Source organism: Cervus canadensis, chromosome 3 (genome assembly GCF_019320065.1).
Source record: "Cervus canadensis isolate Bull #8, Minnesota chromosome 3, ASM1932006v1, whole genome shotgun sequence".
Lineage (NCBI taxonomy): Eukaryota > Metazoa > Chordata > Mammalia > Artiodactyla > Cervidae > Cervus > Cervus canadensis.
The window spans coordinates 94,988,261-94,998,550 of record NC_057388.1 but is presented as its reverse complement, the minus strand read 5'-3'; the positions used below and the strand labels follow the sequence as shown (position 1 = coordinate 94,998,550).

The 10,290-nt window shown below is 37.6% G+C and overlaps 1 long non-coding RNA gene and 1 other non-coding gene across 2 annotated transcripts; one reads left to right on the top strand and one right to left on the bottom strand.

Annotated features, from left to right (window-relative positions):
- Nucleotides 1-4,590: 4,590 nt before the first annotated feature.
- Nucleotides 4,591-7,026, top strand: LOC122438687. Its single transcript, XR_006268610.1, has 3 exons — nt 4,591-4,653; nt 5,970-6,071; nt 6,866-7,026. It is a non-coding gene; the product is annotated as an uncharacterized LOC122438687 (long non-coding RNA).
- A 330-nt stretch (nt 7,027-7,356) lies between these two features.
- Nucleotides 7,357-7,463, bottom strand: LOC122438971. Its single transcript, XR_006268716.1, has one exon. It is a non-coding gene; the product is annotated as a U6 spliceosomal RNA (small nuclear RNA).
- Between the last annotated feature and the right edge of the window lie 2,827 nt (nt 7,464-10,290).

Here is a 10,290-nt window from a genome sequence, read left to right as displayed (position 1 = left end):
GATATAAAATTAACACACAGAAATCCCTTGCATTCCTATATACTAACAATGAGAAAACAGAAAGAGAAATTAAGGAAACAATACCATTCACCATTGCAACAAAAAGAATAAAATACTTAGGAGTATATCTACCTAAAGAAACAAAAGACCTATACATAGAAAACTATAAAACACTGATGAAAGAAATCAAAGAGGACACAAACAGATGGAGAAACATACCGTGTTCATGGATTGGAAGAATCAATATTGTCAAAATGGCTATTCTACCCAAAGCAATCTATAGATTCAATGCAATCCCTATCAAGCTACCAACGGTATTTTTCACAGAACTAGACAAAGAATTTCACAATTTGTATGGAAATACAAAAACCTCGAATAGCCAAAGTAATCTTGAGAAAGAAGAATGGAACTGGAGGAATCAACCTGCCTGACTTCAGACTCTACTACAAAGCCACAGTCATCAAGACAGTATGGTACTGGCACAAAGACAGAAATATAGATCAATGGAACAGAATAGAAAGCCCAGAGAAAATCCACGAACCTATGGACACCTTATCTTTGACAAAGGAGGCAAGGATATACAATGGAAAAAAGACAACCTCTTTAACAAGTGGTGCTGGGAAAACTGGTCAACCACTTGTAAAAGAATGAAACTAGAACACTTTCTAACACCATACACAAAAATAAACTCAAAATGGATTAAAGATCTAAATGTAAGACCAGAAACTATAAAACTCCTAGAGGAGAACATAGGCAAAACACTCTCCGACATAAATCACAGCAAGATCCTCTATGACCCACCTCCCAGAATATTGGAAATAAAAGCAAAACTAAACAAATGGGACCTAATGAAACTTAAAAGCTTTTGCACTACAAAGGAAACTATAAGTAAGGTGAAAAGACAGCCCTCAGATTGGGAGAAAATAATAGCAAATGAAGAAACAGACAAAGGATTAATCTCAAAAATATACAAGCAACTCCTGCAGCTCAATTCCAGAAAAATAAATGACCCAATCAAAAAATGGGCCAAAGAACTAAACAGACATTTCTCCAAAGAAGACATACAGATGGCTAACAAACACATGAAAAGATGCTCAACATCACTCATTATTAGAGAAATGCAAATCAAAACCACAATGAGGTACCATTACACGCCAGTCAGGATGGCTGCTATCCAAAAGTCTACAAGCAATAAATGCTGGAGAGGGTGTGGAGAAAAGGGAACCCTCTTACACTGTTGGTGGGAATGCAAACTAGTACAGCCGCTATGGAAAACAGTGTGGAGATTTCTTAAAAAACTGGAAATAGAACTGCCATATGACCCAGCAATCCCACTTCTGGGCATACACACTGAGGAAACCAGATCTGAAAGAGACACGTGCACCCCAATGTTCATCGCAGCACTGTTTATAATAGCCAGGACATGGAAGCAACCTAGATGCCCATCAGCAGATGAATGGATAAGGAAGCTGTGGTACATATACACCATGGAATATTACTCAGCCGTTAAAAAGAATTCATTTGAATCAGTCCTAATGAGATGGATGAAACTGGAGCCCATTATACAGAGTGAAGTAAGCCAGAAAGATAAAGAACATTACAGCATACTAACACATATATATGGAATTTAGAAAGATGGTAACGATAACCCTATATGCAAAACAGAAAAAGAGACACAGAAATACAGAACAGACTTTTGAACTCTGTGGGAGAATGTGAGGGTGGGATATTTCAAAAGAACAGCATGTATACTATCTATGGTGAAACAGATCACCAGCCCAGGTGGGATGCATGAGACAAGTGCTCGGGCCTGGTGCACTGGGAAGACCCAGAGGAATCGGGTGGAGAGGGAGGTGGGAGGGGGGATCGGGATGGGGAATACGTGTAAATCTATGGCTAATTCATATCAATGTATGACAAAACCCACTGGAAAAAAAAATAATAAAAAAAAAAAAAGAGGAAAAAAAAAAAACAAACACTAGAGAAGTTCCTTGAAGTAGCAAATTGGCTCTTAAAGACACCATGTTTTTTAAGTGAAAAACACTGGCCAATAAATTCATCACAGGAAAAATCCTCCAGCTCTGAAAATACAGTCTAAGTATTTTATTCTCCATTCTCAGATAAAAATCTCTGTCTTTGAATTTATTTCCTAATGATGTTTAGAGCTTGGAATACAAATTTAACTCACACTATGTGAGTTCCTGACAAAGAACTGTTAAGCAGAAGAGCTTTATAAATTTCAAACAAATGCCTTACAGAGACCATTTCAGATACTACATATTTACCTAAAAGTAAACAAGCCATGTTCTCATCGTCTCTCTTAAGATAATACTATTTACAGAGTTCTAGAAAACTTTAAATCTAAATCTAAAAAATGCATTATCTTCTATTAGTGTATCTTCAAACTCATACATAGATTTATAACTTCATTTAAGTTTGTCTTCATTTAGATTAACAACACCAGAATTTAAAATTCACATATTCAGAGAGAGCACGCATTGTTACCCAAACTAAGGAGAAAGTATCTTGATTTTGGAATGATTCATTAAAAACAGAATGGTTATTTGATGTATCAAATAAAGTGCAAGAATTTTCCAAATTTTAAAATTCTGTTGCCAAGTTTTCTTAGGTATATTTGAACATGACAGGCACTGTGTTTTCATTTGGGGGGTTGAAAAAAAGTGAAAATAAACATTAAGTTCTCTAAACAACTTAAGGCCTAGATGGTGCCAGTAGTGAGATAAGAGGGAAAGGAGACACTCATAATGGACATGGGGCATGACTCCCAACTCCTGGTCACCTTCTGTCCACCTGCTAGTTTATTTTGTTGGGAGCCCTCCCTGGGTACCAACATCAATGTGGCTAGCTGAAATGGCCCACTGAGTGTGTGCTATATTAAATTGGGCTGACTTTTTCCTTTCTTGTTTCTGTGCCCTGCTTCATTTTTCTTACATTCCAGTATTTGGGCTTCATTATGGGCCATGTGGTCTTTAATGAAGACTCATTGTCCACTGTAACAGCTGCTTATTCTTAATTCCTCTAGTACTGTCCATTGTCCCATTTATTTGGTATTTGTACCTGGTCTGTATTGCTAATGTTTTAAAAACTATTTTAGTTTAGGGTAATCATTAACAGTCAAGGCTTTGCGTACAATACATTATTCTTGACTATAGGTACAGTGTTGTACAGTAGATCTCTAGAGCTTATTTATTGTGCTTCAGTTCAGTTCAGTTCAGTCGCTCACTTTTGTCTCACTTTTTGCAACCCCATGGACTGCAACATGCCAGACCTCCCTGTCCATCACCAACTCCTGGAGCTTACTCAAACTCATGACCATTGAGTCAGTGATGCCATCCAACCATCTCATCCTCTGTCGTCCCCTTCTCCTCCCGCCTTCAATCTTCCCCAGCATCAGGGTCTTTTTCAGTGAGTCAGTTCTTTGCATCAGGTGACCAAAGTATTGGAGTTTCAGCTTCAATATCAACCTTCCAAAGAATATTCAGGACTGATTTCCTTTAGGATTGATTGGTTGAATCTCCTTGCAGTCCAAGGACTCTCAAGAGTCTTTTCCAATACCACAGTTCAAAAGCATCAATTCTTCAGTGCTCAGCTTTCTTTATGGTCCAACTCTCACATCCATACATGACTATTGGAAAAACCATAGTTTTGACTAGACAAACCTTTGTTGGGCAAAGTAATTTCTCTGCTTCTTAATGTGCTGTCCGGGTTGGTCATAGCTTTTCTTCCAAGGAGCAAGAGTCTTTTCATTTCATGGCTACAGTTACCATCTGCAGTGATTTTGGAGCCCCCCAAAATAAAGTCAGCCATTGTTACCATTCTTTCCCGATCTATTTTCCATGAAGTGATGGGACCAGATGCCATGATCTTAGTATTCTGAATGTTGAGCTTTAGCCAACATTTTCACTCTCCTCTTTCACTTTCATCAAGAGGCTCTTAAGTTCTTCTTCACTTTCTGCCATAAGGGTGGTGTCATCTGCATATCTGAGGTTATTGATATTTCTCCACGCAATCTTGATTCCAGCTTGTGCTTCACCCAGCCCAGCATTTCTCATGATATACTCTGCATAGAAGTTAAATAAGCAGGGTGACAATATATAGCCTTGACGTACTCCTTTCCCTATTTGGAACCAGTCTGTTGTTCCATGTCCAGTTCTAACTGCTGCTTCTTGACCTGCATACAGATTTCTCAGGAGGCAGGTAAAGTGGTCTGGTATTCCCATATATTGAAGAATTTTCCACAGTTTGTTGTGATCCACACAGTCAAAGGCTTTGGTATAGTCAATAAAGAAGAAGTAGATTTTTCTGGAACTCTCTTGCTTTTTCTAGGATCCAACGGATGTTGGCAATTTGACCTCTGGTTCCTCTGCCTTTTCTAAATCCAGCTTGAACATCTGGAAGTTCTTGGTTCACATACTGTTGAAGCCTGGCTTGGAGAATTTTGAGCATTTCTTTGCTAGTGTGTGAGATGAGTGCAATTGTGCAGTAGTTTGAATATTCAGTTATTCAGTTATTGTGCTTAACTAAAGCTTTATGCCTGTTCATTTTTAACTTGTTTACCCTTTCCTCCACAGCCCCTGGTTATCACTATTCCATGCTTCGATTCTGTGAATATGACTCCTTTAGATACTTCATGTAAGTGTAAGACTACTTGTCTTTCTATGACTGACTTATTTCACTTAGCATGATACCCTCAAGGTCCATATGTTGTTGCATATTGTATAATTGCTTTCTTTCTTTTTGCATGAGTCTAACAAACTTTATGATACTGAAAATGATTTGGGACTAGATAGAGGAGGTGACCGCACAGTACTGTGAAGGCACTAAATGGTTTACTTTGAGATAGTTAATTTTATGTGATATGAATTTCACCTCATGGAAAATAATCAATTTTTGTGAAAAAAAGAAAAAACCCTCATAGCATTGCAAAACTTGAATGTGTGACTTTTACTACATGTAAATTATACCTGGATAAATAAGGCTTAAAGAGTAAAGGCTTTGGAATCACTTGACCCTGGGTTCAAAGCCTGACTCTGCCACATATTAGCAATCTGCGAGTTTAGGCAAATCACTTAAACTCCCTGCTGTTGAATTCCTTCATGGGTAAAATTGTAATAGTAATAGTGTCGAGGTTGTGTGAGCTGTGGTGGAATTAAAATGGCATCACTGTATTTGACCAGAACTACAAGTCCAAATCCACTCTTAATGAAGTCACCTTTGCCTACAAAGTCCTTGAAGCTAGCACAAAGCCAGCTGGGATGCTGAGTCCAGACTCCAGAGGAGAACCTGGGGACTTAACCTGGAAAAGTATGGGTTTTTTTTTCCTTTTTGAGCTCAAACAAAGCAGGTCAAGCCTCTTCCATTTATATCTACTTGAAAATGTAAATTTCATTTCAATTAAACAATTCAATGGTGAAAACATATAAATAATAAAACTATACCTTCTAGTGACAATGGGAAAGGAATGAGAAAGTTAAGACCTTCGATCCCAAAGCTTAGAATGGAGCCAGCTCAGACCCCTGTCAAAGGCCTGGTACTGAGTTAGAGTGGGCAGGGAGGAAGCTGTTCTAGTTTGGGGGCTGCGTGCAGATTCTCACGCATTAGGACTGAGGTCCAGCAGGAAACCTGAAATTGGGTCCAGATTTGGACCCTTCTTTGTGGAGATGGCATAACTTAACCTTAACAGCGACTGAGATTTAGGGAATGACTGAAGAGAGGATTGAGAAAGGAGCAGAGAGGAATCTTGCATGCCTTTCCTTAGAAGTCAGCAAATCTCTTCCTTACTGGTTCATTATAGATATTCAATGGCATGATGCAGGGAAAGTACAGATAACAATGCTGAAAATAGACCCAGCTATGATAAGTAGGAGACGGCAGAAGTATTTGTTGAATCGACTTTATCATTTTCTCAAATTGTCTATCCTGCTTTCGTTCCTTTGTCTTCACTGCAGGAGATTGAGTTTTGGGCTGCACCATGACTTTGTAGGAGATGGCTGCATTTTAACCTCTTTAGAAGCATTTCCCATAGAGCTTCACGCAATCAGGACATAAAGGTAAAACGATCTGTATCATTGCTTTGAAAAGCTCAGGACCATTCTAATTGCTTAGCAGGAGAGAAAGACTGTGCAGAGGGCTGGCGCACTAAGATGAGCTGTTATGAAAAGGGTTACATGTATCTTAGCTCTGTTGGCTCTTTGAAAATCAAAACGTCTGACAATACACCCTGGGGAAGCAGCTGTGCCTGTTCTTTTTAGGCAGATGAGCTTAATACTTGCTATAGCACTGATTTCAGATACACTGCCTTTCTGGAAATGAGATTGTATTTAAAAGAACAGGCTCTTGTTATCTATTTCTTTTCTTCCAATGAATAGTGAGAAAAGATGGTGTTTCTGAAAGGAGATTTTGATGTTTACCGTCATTTAACATGTTTGGAAACGTAGGACTAACCCCACAGATACTGCTCATTTTCCTCCTAAGTACTATGCCTGCAGTTCTGGAAGATGTCAACTTAAATCTGAATCTCCCTACAATAGAGATTTTCCTTAGGCATGAAGCTCTGAAAGCATCAGTGACAATCAACAATTCCATTCCTGATGCTCTTTTCCTATAAAACTTAACTTCTTGCTCAGTAAGTAGCATAAATGTAAACACTTTTATTAGACATTTCTCACGACCTTTAAGGATGCTTAAAATAAGAAGTTGTTTAGAGAAAGACTGAAAGAAGCACAAAATGCAACTGTAAACTGATACCTTAGATACTAAGTCCGCTTATTATCAGTCAAAAATCATCTCTTAACTTTGGTTTTCCTTCTCTTTTGATTGAAACTTTGACTTTCTCTCATTACAGGTTTTGGGAAAATGCATGCCTGACCAGTTAGTCACTTGTACTTTGTGTTTGAGAAGTCCTATCACACTTATTTCAGCTTCTCACTTAATGGAAAGTCATTAGTGTCAGAGCTTCTTACTGGTTTTCATGATAACTTAATTAGCCTGCTTCGTTATGCAAGAGGAATTAATTTTATATTTTCTTTCAGTCTTTATATCCTTAATTTCTTGATTTTTCTAAAAAAAAAATACACCATTTATTTTTTGACCTATGTAAATAAAGTCTGTCTTAAATTCTATGACAATTCCTTGCCAATAGGAAAAAAGGTAACTTATCAACCAATGTGGTATTAATACCAGGGCCTACTCTACTCTTCATCAATATTCAACTACCATTCTATGACTTCTAGACCAAGGCCTACAGTGGAACACTCTTCCCAAATATTTTTAATACCTTTGTAAAGTACTTCTTTTTTTTTAAAATAAATGTTTATTTCAAGTATGAAAAGTAATAAAAATATGGAACGCTTCACGAATTTGCGTGTCATCCCTGCGCATGGGCCATGCTAATCTTCTCTGTATCGTTCCAATTTTAGTATATGTGCTGCTGAAGTGAGCACCATAAAATACTTCTTAAAAATAATCCATGCTATTTTTGACTGTTGTGGAGAAACACTGAGCATGTTGAAAAAAACAGGAAATGGATTTTGGGAAAGGCAACCCAGTAAACAGATTCAGTGTTCTGTGTTGTCATACCTACAAAATACTAGCTTAAACTGCCCTTGAACAGTGCCTATGAATGCACCACTCTTTTCTTATTTTTCATTTCCTTCCAGCTTCTGAAAAGGGCTTCCCTGGTGGCACAGTGGTAAAGAATTCACCTGCCAATGCAGGAGACATGGGTTCAGTCCTTGGGTTAGAAAGATCCTCTGGAGAAGGAAATGACAACCTACTCCAGTATTCTTGCCTGGGAAATTCCATGGACAGAGCAGCCAGATGGGCTACAGTTCATGGGGTCGCAAAAGAATCAGACACGACTTTAGCGACTAAAAACAAAAACAAACTTCTTAAATTTGTAAAGATTCACTAATCTCTGAGGAAATATAGGGGCCAGTGTAATGCTGTGGACATTCAAGAAAGGGGCTATTTTATATCAGAGAACTGTCTTTATTTCAGGTCTTAAAAATAAATAAATAAACCTAAAAATCTTTGGTCAAAATTACTACACGTCAGTTCAGTTCAGTAGCGCAGTTGTGTCCGACTCTTTGTGACTCCATGAACTGCAGCACGCCAGGCTTCCCTGTCCATCACCAACTCCCGGAGCTTGCTCAAACTCATGTCCATCGAGTTGGTGATGCCATCCAATCATCTCATCCTCTGTTGTCCCTTTCTCCTCCTGCCTTTAATCCTTCCCAGCATCAGGGTCTTTTCCAATGAGTCAGTTCTTCTCATCAGGTGGCCAAAGAATTGGAGTTTCAGCTTCAGCAACTTCCAATGAAGATTCAGTGTTGATTTCTTTTCAGATTGACTGGTTTGAACTCTTTGCAGTCCAAGGAACTCTCAAGAGTCTTCTCCAACACCACAGTTCAAAAGCATAAATTCTTCGGCACTCAGCTTTAATTACACTTTCAATTACACTTAAATTGTTTAAGATGGTTTTGACATCTGATGTAATTTTTGTGTGTCTTATTTTGATACACATCAGTCTTGTGTAGATATTAAAAAGATGTTTCACATGTGCCTATAGTTTATGAACTGAGCAAATGACTATAATAATCTAAACCTTTAAGTAAGTAACCCTTAAGAAGACTCTCTGTCTTAACATATAGCAAAGATATTTTCTTCAAATTTGAACAGAATCATGTTCTTTAAATTGTTGGTACCAAGAAATTGAATGGCTTATATAAAGAGTTTAAGGTTATGCAATTTTTTTAACCGTTGCATAGCCATTTGTTGAAATATATTAGCTACTCAAAGATTCATGATTACAGTTAAAAAAGAGCAGTGCATCAGCAAAGGAGAGAGAGAGAAAGAGTGAAGTGGCACGATTATGCAGAGAGACAAGAAGAGGGAGTGAACATCATTTTTCAGTATCTTCTATGGTGTGTCTTCGTATGACTGAGAATATCCTTGTTTAGCTAAAACTGTTGAGCTAAACAGTTCCAGAGGAAACATTCTGCTTTGGTTATAATCAGATCATGTTTTTTTAGGGAACAGAACAAAGTGGTTTTTTACCCTGGAGATAGATAAATCTAGTTTTAGTCTGATCGGCTGTTTCATCTCTTACACCTAAGTTTCTTCTGTATAAGATTGGGATCAGTTTCTACTTCATAATTTTTATAGGATTAAATGAAATGTCATATTAGAAAGGTTTAGTATGGATCTCAGCACTTATTTTATTTATATATTTTTGTTGTGTTGTTGTTTAGTCTCTCAATTGTGTCTGACTCTTTGTGACCCCATGGACTGTTGCCCTACAGGCTCCTCCATCCATGAGATTTCCCAGGCAAGAATACTGGAGTGGGTTGCATTTCCTTCTCCAGGGGACCTTCCTAATACAGGGATCAAAACTGCATCTCCTGCCTTGGAAGACAAGATTCTTTACCACTAAACCATCAGGGAAGCCCATTTTTTATGTATTATAATTAAGTAACTACTATTTAAAAAAAGGCCATAAGTCTTAATGGCTAATCAGATCTCTGTATTAATGAATAGTCAAGGCAGAATAATCACTAAGAATAAAAAATATATATACCAGAATAATTAACCATGGGAATATCAATATAGGTGCAGATGATACATACAATGCAAAGAGGAAAAGTGAGAATAAAGAGGCATGACTTCTGGATGGCAAAGTGAAGAACTTCACAGACCCTCTCCACAATAAAACAATACAACTGGTGAATATTATTTACAACAACAATTAACAATTTCTAGAAATTACTCTAAAAGCATATGGTAAATGAAGAAACATTTATTTGAAAAAATCTACTAAATTTTGGTAAGTAAAGCAAGAATCTGTGGCATGTGAGTCATGACCCACTCCTGCTGTCCCATCTAAAAACCCTATTGGGACCTAGAACACATCTCATAGACAGTCATCAAAGATTATTGCTAATTTAGTTGGATTAGACTTAAAAGCATTATTTCAAAGGATAGAGTAATCATCTGGGAATTAATGGAGGCTAACAGCTGGGTGTGATACCGAAGAGGCAGACAGCATAACAAGGATATCAGGGAGATAGACAGCAAAAAAGAAACCAGTTAAAGCCACTGTCAGCCCAGGATGACTGTCTGAATGCCTAAGGCTTTGCCACCTGAAAACTTATGGGGTGCAGCTTAAGCATTACTTAGAGGGAAATTTATAGTGGCAAATGCCTACATTTAAAAAAGAAGAAATCTCAATTCATTAACACAACATTCCATGTTAAGAAACTATTAAAAGAA